This window comes from Echinops telfairi, unplaced genomic scaffold (assembly GCF_000313985.2).
Source record: "Echinops telfairi isolate 266 unplaced genomic scaffold, ASM31398v2 ScPeMD7_12;HRSCAF=54, whole genome shotgun sequence".
Taxonomy (NCBI): Eukaryota; Metazoa; Chordata; class Mammalia; order Afrosoricida; family Tenrecidae; genus Echinops; species Echinops telfairi.
The window spans coordinates 2908832-2917728 of record NW_022103909.1 but is presented as its reverse complement, the minus strand read 5'-3'; the positions used below and the strand labels follow the sequence as shown (position 1 = coordinate 2917728).

The 8897-nt window shown below is 47.2% G+C and overlaps 1 pseudogene; it reads left to right on the top strand.

Annotated features, from left to right (window-relative positions):
* Positions 1-7849: 7849 nt before the first annotated feature.
* LOC101644810 lies at positions 7850-8323 on the top strand (annotated as a pseudogene).
* The last annotated feature ends 574 nt before the right edge of the window (positions 8324-8897 follow it).

Here is an 8897-nt window from a genome sequence, read left to right as displayed (position 1 = left end):
AGAGCGACCCTCTGGCCAGAGTAGAACTGCCCCCATGGGTTTATGACACTGTCAATCTTTGCAGGAGCTTCATCTTTCTCCTGAGGAGTGGCTGGTGGGTTTGAACTGCTGACCCTCTGGTTAGAAGTCCATCTTGTAGCCCATTATGTCACCAGAGCTCCTTGTGTGTGGGGGTGGGGTGGGGGGATTAGGTGTGGGGGGGAACGAATTGTATGTAGGTCTGAATTAAATATCTAGGGTTATCTAAATAGGAATGTTATTCAGACAGCTAATAGAAAGTCTTTGTAAAAATCTGCTTTGCAGAGGCTTGGGTTTATTTCTGTTTACCTCTTTTCTTAAATTTATATTGAAATTCTGTATTTTTATATTGAAGTATTAGATCCACGTATTTTAAAGAGTCAAATTTATAAGACACACAGTAGCCCACTAGTCACCCTTCCCCCCAGTGTCCACCCTCTTTTCTGAACATGACCTCTTGTAACTGGTTTAGATTTTATCTCTCGTTTGAGATGATGTATGTTATCTTCTTGACTTTTGTTTTGTTTTTGGTATGGTTTATTGGCTACTCACACTTGTTTGTTTTAATTTGTAACTTTTTTTTTTTGGTCATTTGGGTGAAGGTTCACAGAGCAGATCGATTTTCCATTCAGCAATTGCTGTACACTTTGTTTCATGTCCTGGATTGCATTCCCCACAATGTAACATCATTTACCTTCTTTCCTCCCTGGACTGTGTGTGTCCAGCCTCCTTCCTTCTAATTTCCTAATCGTTGTGAACTGTGTCCCTACGTAAATGCTTTTGATCTTAACTGGTTGATTACTCTAAGGAGTTTCTACTTCCCCAGTGTTAGTGTTCCACTTACACACCTGTCTCTGGATTGGCTGAAAATTGAGCTGTGGGGTGAGTTCAGTTCTAGACCTAAAAGGTGGCTAAGGGCCATAGCTATGTTGAAGGTTCTCCCAGTCATTATCCAAACAGTAGGCTTAGTCATTTTACAATTGAGTTTCCTGCACATTTTTCTTCTTCTCTATCCAGGGCCTTGTAAGGCGATCCCTTACGGAGCAGTTGGCACCAACTAGCTGGGTACCATTTAGTTCTAGTGCCAGGGCCATGGAGATTGTTATTTAAATAGTTTATTAGTCTATTGAAGTAATTGTTTTCATCCATCTTTGATGTCCCCCCTCTGCCCCCCCACTGTTCTTTGGGGAATGCAGTGAAGTGAAATTTCTTAATATGACTCTTCCATGTCTTTGTAAACCCACCAAACGACTGGGTGGGACCATGAAAATAGGGTGTGTAAAACACTGATAGAGTGTTGGTCAGTTTTAGTTGCTACTTCCCTGGTTATAAAAAAAACCACCTCAGAAACAGGAACAGGCAGAATCCCTGGGACATCAAGTTAGTTAACCCACTAGCAGAGCATGTTTGAGGTTTCTGCGCATGGTGGAGGCTGAGACCAGAAGCACCAGCGTCTGAGGCAAGGAGACTGCGAGACAGATCAGAGGAGCCCTGCTGCGGCGCTGAGGCTGTGAGGCCGAGCAGCAGACAGGCTTGACCCACAGAGGCAGAGGACAGGGGACCTGGTGACAGAGAGGCTGAGGACCAGAAAGAGAATGAGATGTGGCTGCTGGCTGAGGAGAGGCCCTGCTCTGGGCAAAGAGTATATCCTTAATGTTTTCTGATCTTGGCTTGTGCCAACCTGTTAACTTCCCTAGTAACCCCCCATAATAGTGAGTATTGTCTGTGAGCTCTGTGTGGGCATTGCAATGGATTATCAAACCCGACAGAGAGATCCAGTGCCGTAGGAGGAAGGATTGATGTCAGAATAATAGGGTAAGGAAGGATGAGGACGGAGGCATGTCTGACCCCTGTCTTGTGGCACTCAGCCATGAGTTCGTGAGGAGTTGGCTTCTCCTCCCTTGTGTAGCCAGAGGAGGCCATATGGGTCTTCAACCCCTGTGTTGGCCCTGGTTGACTAGAGGAACAAATCCAGTGACACACATAAATGTGTAAGAAAGAGCTTTATATCAAGAAGTAATTATCAAGAAAACATCCCAGCCCAGTCCAACTCAAGTCCGTAACTCCGATACTCATCCATAAGTCCCACTTCAGACTCACAGCAGCACCTGCAATGATGCAGAGTGCAGGAAGATCACAGCCCCGGTGGATGCAAAGTCAGGTGGATCCAATGGTGGTGGTTCTGGCAGGTCTCAGAGTGGCTCAGCAGCAGGAAGGTGAAGACAGAGAGGGGAGGTTCCAGGGCCCTCCTTATGAGAAGGCCATGCTCACATGGGGTCACCATCAGACTGTGACCTGATTGACAGACTAGCCGCCACCCCTATACTCTATATATCTTCAAGTTGACGTGAAATTATGTAACTACCACAGTGAGTGTCTTAGATGGCTACTCAAGCTTGTAAGACCCCAGTTGCTACTTACTAAAGTAGGATATAAACTGTTGTCTCCATGGACTGTGTTAAGCCAGCTGACTTCTGTATTCCCTGAGAAACGTGGTGCTGAATCCCTAGGCCCTGTGACTCATTCCGTCAAGCTGTTTGGTTAGATCTCAGAAGTTTTATAAACTTGCCCCCTGTGTGTACCACCACATTCATGGATATATTTGCAGGAAAGGTATACACATATACGCATATCCTCTGCCAAACCTAAATGTTTCTGTGGGTCTATGCTCACTCTCCCGCCCACACCTGTTCAGCTTGCACACCTATCCTGCAACTACTTGTAGCTCACTGCTACTGCAGGGTTGTACATAACAGTATTTACCTCTGTTGCCTTTCACTCTTGCAACCTGCTCACTCACTCTTTCTATACCACCTTCCTCTCAAGACAGTTGGAGCATAATTTTCAGTAGATGTTAGACTGGCACCCAGTGTTTACCTTTCGATGACTCCAAATGTTAATGGCATATACCATGATCCTTTTTCTTTTTCTCCCTTCCACTTGCATTTGTTTTCTCTTGCTGTTGGTGCCGTCGAGTCAGTTCCGACTCATGGAGACCATGCGCACAACAGGACGAGCACTGCCCGCCCCGGCACCATCCTCGCCCCTGTTCTTAAGTTTGAGTCCTGTGTGGCAGCCACTGTGTCCGTCCACTGGTCAGGGCCTTCTCTTGTTCGCTGCCCCTCCGCTTTACCGAGCGTGATGCCCTTCTCCAGGGGCTGGAGGTATATACCTCGTCGTATACCTGCACACCTCTTCCGCACTCCACTTTGCTCATTCACTTTCACCCACCTGACCAAGTAAGTCCCCGTGGAGGCTCCTCACCTGCTCTGGTTCAGCTGGCTGTTCTGCATGGCCTCCACAACTCCACGAGAGGTAGCCAGCTCTTTCCGCACGCTCCGGGCGCTCCTTGGCTTCAAGTGCTGCCTCTTCTTTTCTTGGGCCCCAGTGTCTACCCTTTCTGGGCTTTCTGCCCCTGCTTTGGCAGTGCATCCCTGATAGACATCTCTTCCTGCCTCTTATTTTTTCCAATGTGATGCCCTTGCTTTCATCTGCACTTGGCATTGTCCATTCCCCAGGGAGAGTAAATCCACGGTCTCTTGTCATGGTGAGGAAAGGGCTGCGTGGAGAAAGGAAGGATCTGGGTGCCTCACTCTCCTTTTCAAACTTTCAACAAGTCTTTCTGTTTTCCTCTTCGTTTTACCCCCTTTCCAGAAGGAACCGGTTCTGCCATCCTAAACCGGCTGGGTCTTCACTGTGCCCATGGCCTTGCCCCTTCGTGGCTGTTTGTGCTATGGCATGCCCAGGGCTGCTGCATGTTTGCTGTTCACCCCCACTTGCTCTCCGGTTTCTCAAGGCCTCTGCATGCAGTTCTGTTTGGCCTTATGGGTAAACAGGAGGAGCTTCAAAAAAGATGTGGGAAGATTGAAAGACAAGATCACGAACTCTGGGAAGCCCCCTTGTAGTTTCTCTGTTATCACTTAAGGTGAGTGAGAAGGAGCAAAGGCTTGGGTGCACTCATTCTGATGCAAAGCTTCTTGAGCTGGTGTTTTTTTGTCTTGTTTTTAATCTCCACGCTTTGTTACTTAGACCTCGTAGAATGACCAGTTGCCATTGTGGCGATTTGGACTCATGGTGACCCTGTCTGTGTAAAAGCAGAGCTGTGTTCCAGGTGGATTCTAATAGTGATTTTGGGGGCTAAGTAGATCACCAGACCTTTCTTCTAAGGTCCCTCAGGATGGAGTTTCATCTCCAGCCTCTCCGTCCGCAGACAGACTCCTGTTAGTGGAGTGCACACGTGGAAATACAGTGCTGCCAACTGTGACCTCAAGCAAAGGCCTTCACCTCTGGGGCCTCGATGTCCACATCTGTGAAACGGGCTAGAACAGGAAGTTGCTAAGCTTCCCTTTGGTTCTGGCCTGTGCGATTCACAATCTCTACCCTTCGCAGGAGGAGCCCCGGTGGAGTGGTGGTTACACATCAGGCTGCTGACTGCAAGTCAGCCCATGGAAGCCACCAGCCCACCCTTGGAAGCCACAGCCCACCCTTGGGAGAAAGACCAGGCTTTCCGCTCCCACAGGGCAGTTCTAGCCTGTCTTAGAGGGTCGCTGGGAGTCAGTGTCCACTCCAGAGCAGTGAGTTTTGGATCCTTGGCAGCAGGAATACGGGAACTTTTGAATCACCTTGATATCGTCAACCAGTACTGCGTTATCTCGGACAGTTTGCTTTTTCCTGTTAGCTGTGCTACTTCTGGGCTGAACAAAACAGTGTATCTAAAAAGCTTTTGAACTGATTGGTTAATTCCCATAATACAACTCCATAAATGCCTTGAAGTTTGTGACAGTTTATATTGGATTGGGCCAAAGTTCACGTTTGACTGTCACTAATCAAAGAAATAGTTAACTAAACAGAACGGTAGTGCCAGCCATATGGCAGAAAGGCAACGACTGCCCTGAGCCTTAGCAGAAACGGCAGGAACTCTAGAACCCATTTCCTAGGAATTGGACAGGCGTCTGACCTGCACTGCTCCAAGTCAGAGCAACTCATGCGTATAGATGTGGTCCCCTCTGTTAAGAAAACTTTTTAGGCTTGTGCTTGCCACTGGTTCCAGCTGATTCCCCAGGGACTAGTTCCCTCCACCTCTCCCTTTAGCTGCAGTCAGAAAGGTGGTAGCCACCACCACTTGCTGTAGGTACCCTCTGTCCACGAAATCCCAGCCACCACTGCGAGCACCCAGTACGCACACTAGGGCTGGCTACCACTCAACGTGGAGAGGTCACCCCAAGCCACAGCTGGGTCCCTTAGGGATCTGCAGGGTCCTTCTGGTGCCCGGGCACCACAGGAGAAAAGGCAGCACAGAGAGATAGGCGGGCATGCACAACTTATGTACCATCTCAGAGTTTTCCAAACACTTTCACTCTGCTGGTGCATCTGCGGCTCACAATTTTGTAAATTGGAACAAGATTAGCCTTCCCATTTTGTAGATCAGGGATCATGACTAGGTGATCCCAAAACATATTTGCCTAAAGCCCCACAATATTGAGTAGCATTTAAGACAATGCATGGGTGTTTCTGTTGTGCAGGTGTGTCTTCCTTGAGAAGTAAACCCCTGGGGCAGCACCCTGCAAGGACGGGGACATATGGTTGGACAGCAGTGACCCAGAATGAAAGGATGGGAACAGAAAAGTCAAAAGTCAGGCTGGGAGCTAAATCAGAGGTTTCATTTCTAGAGATTGGCGTGTGGTTGTGACCGTTGTTTAGGATAGTTTCCTGAGCAGCTCACCAAACAAAGCAGGGCTGTGTCTTTCGTTGGGTGTGTTTTGTGTGTTGGGGCACAGGGATGGATGGGAGGGGACGGAAGTAAACACAAATCCAAGGGAGAGAAGGCACCTTCAGGTTGGTGGAGGCACCCAGGAAGAGAGAACACGAGGTACCAGAAGACTGTTGAGCAAAGGGAACGATGAGCAGTCAAAGGCTCAGTAGGCTGGAAAAGCTGGCTGCAGCTAGAATAAGAAGAGGGTAAGGATGTCCGAGAGGAGCCCGGGTGGTCTCTTGGTTACACATTGGGCTGAGATCTGCAAGATTGTTAGTTCGAAACCAGCAGCCACTCTGTGGAAGAAAGACAGGGCTTAAAGAGTTAGTCTTGAAAACCTGAAAACTCAGAGGCAGTTCTCCCTGCCCCTGTCGGATCTCTGAGTCGACGTTGACTTGAAGGCAGTGAGTTTGGTTTTGGACTTTAAAAGAGTCTGAGGCGTGAAGTAGACTCAGGGCTGTTAGGCTGTCAGCCTGGGACAAAGAGAGTAGGGCTAAGGAACAGACTATATAACCAAGAAGAGTCCTAGGAAGTTAGGAATGTTGCTGCTAACCAGTTCAGTTGATCTCTGATTACCCCTTGCACAGTGGTACTACCGGCTGCCCAGTCTTGTGCCCTCTCAGTGGGCATTTGCAGATTGGACTGTTGTGATCCACAGGGTTTTTCATTGGCCAGGTTTAGGAAGTTGACAGCCAGGCCTTTCCTCCCAGTCTCTCAAGGCTGGAAGCCCCTGGGAAAGCTGTTCAACATCTTAGCAGCACACAGGACAGGTGGTGGCTGCACATGAGGCGCTTTGGCTGGGACTCGAACCTGGATTTCCTGCCTGGGAGGGGAGGATGCTACCACGAAATCCTCACTGCCACACTGTCAAAGGTTAGACTTCCTGCTGGGGGCTGCAGGTTTATTTTTCAGAAGGGTGAAATAGAGAGTCACTTAGAATGGGGGTCTCAGTGGAAGCAGGCACATTTGAGGCAAGGAGAGCATACTGTCAAGCCCCTTTCAACTCCTGCGTGATTCCTTTTATAGCCAGAATCATTTATCAAGGTTGATTTAATGGGCACACTAGGAATATAGGTGGTCAGATGCGCCTCCAACCAGTAGACATTAACTGTTCCGCTCCTGAGTAACTTTTCCAGTTTCTGGATAATATTCCATTTTTTTCTTTTCCTCCCCCTCCTGTAATCTAGAACTTAATACACACACACACACACACACACTCTCTCTCTCTCTCTCTCAAGTTGGTGTAATAAAGTCTAAAAGATTGAAGGGTAACTAATTTCTTGGCTATTCTACCAGCCTAGTCACAACTGTTCGACTAGCTTTAGAAATAATGTAATTGTACTATTTCCCTAGATCTTTAGCATTGAAAGCCACTCCGGGTGGGGCTGGAGTACAGACATGACAGGCAGAATCTGTGCCCTTGTAGAAGGGATGCGATTTAGCACAACTGTTTCAGACCTCTGTGTACAAGGGTAGAACTTTGTTAGTTAAAACCAAACCAAACCAAACCAAACCCCAAGCCCAGCCCTCCCTCAACAAAACAATAACAAAACACACAAAAAGGAACCAAGAATCAAACCCAACTAGTTTCCTCCTTTAAGGAAGATTACATCCAGATTGGTCTTTCTGGTGATGATTGACTTCAATGGGCTCTTCCATCTGTGGAAGAGTCAGAGGTGTAAGTTTTCTTTGAGGTTCATAATAAATTGTTATAGCATATTTCATATACCATATTACAGGTTCAGGCAAGTGTATGGCTGATAAATCGTCTTACATTTCCCCCCCTGATTCAGTCTCTTCTAAATTTATTCTAATACATGTCCCTCTAACTCCCATGCAAATTAAGTTGCCCATAAAATATTTAAATCCACCAGGCTTCCTCCTGTCTTCATTTTACTCAGTCTGGATTGTTTAGGGGAGTCCTGGCTGTATAGTGTGTTGCTAACCACAAGGTCGGCAGTTTGAAACCACATCAGCCACTTCTCAGGAGAAAGACGGGGCTTTCCACTCCTGTAAAGAGTTAGTCTCGGTTCCCGCTGGTGGTCCTGACCCACGTTGTACATCTCTGTCTGAGAGAAGATGGCTGAGCAGGCCCCCAAATCCGTTCTGTTTGTATGCCTAGGTAATATTTGTCGATTACCTGTTGCAGAAACAGTGTTCAGAAAACTTGTAACCGATCAAAACCTTTGAGATAAGTGGAGAATAGACAGTGCAGCAACATCCATATATGAAATAGAAAACCCGCCTGATTATCGAGGGCAAAATTGCATGAAGAAACATGGTATCCCCATGAATCACTTTGCCCGGCAGATTACCAAAGAGGACTTTGCCACATTTGATTATATGCTGTGTGTGGATGACAGCAATCTGAGAGATCTGTCTAGAAAAGGTAATCAACTTAAAGACTGCAGAGCTATGATCCACAAAAACTTATTATTGCAGATCCCTATTATGGGAATGACACTGACGTTGAGACTGTAGCAGCAGCGTCGGAGGTGCTGCGAGTCCGTTTTGGCGAAGGCAAGCTCAAGCTGCACCATCCACTGCTGCTAAAGGTCACCTGTGATGAGCGCCTTCCCCGCGATGCTCTGCAGTATCAATTGGCGCCCATGTCAAAGTGTAGGAGTCACGTTAGCTCCATAGCTCAAAGTCGCAGCTACCTCTTCAGGTGACCTACTGTTTCTTATGTGAAAAATAATTGTAGATGGAAATCAGTTGTGATTGGCAGCAGAATAAACAAACATTTGATGTATGGGTTACATTAAATCTTTTCTAGTAGTTGAACTTCCCACTTACCCTCCTTATAAGCAAAGTAGTAAAACAGCAAAATAGTAAATTCTGTGCACGTTAGGAAGCGGGGTCATGCTCTGGTGCTTGCAGTTAAATATCTAAGGACTACATTCACTTAGAATTGCTTAATTATGATGATAAATAATGAAATAAAACATCAACAAAAATTTAAAAAAGGAGTCCCAGAAACTCCCAGGGGCAGTTCCTCCCCGGTTTATGGGGGGCTGTTATGAGTCAGCCTTGACCTAATGGCAGCAAGTTGGGTTTTGGTTTGGATTGTTTAGGAAAAGTTAGTGGGAACATAATCCCCCCCACCCCACCCCACCCCACCCCACCC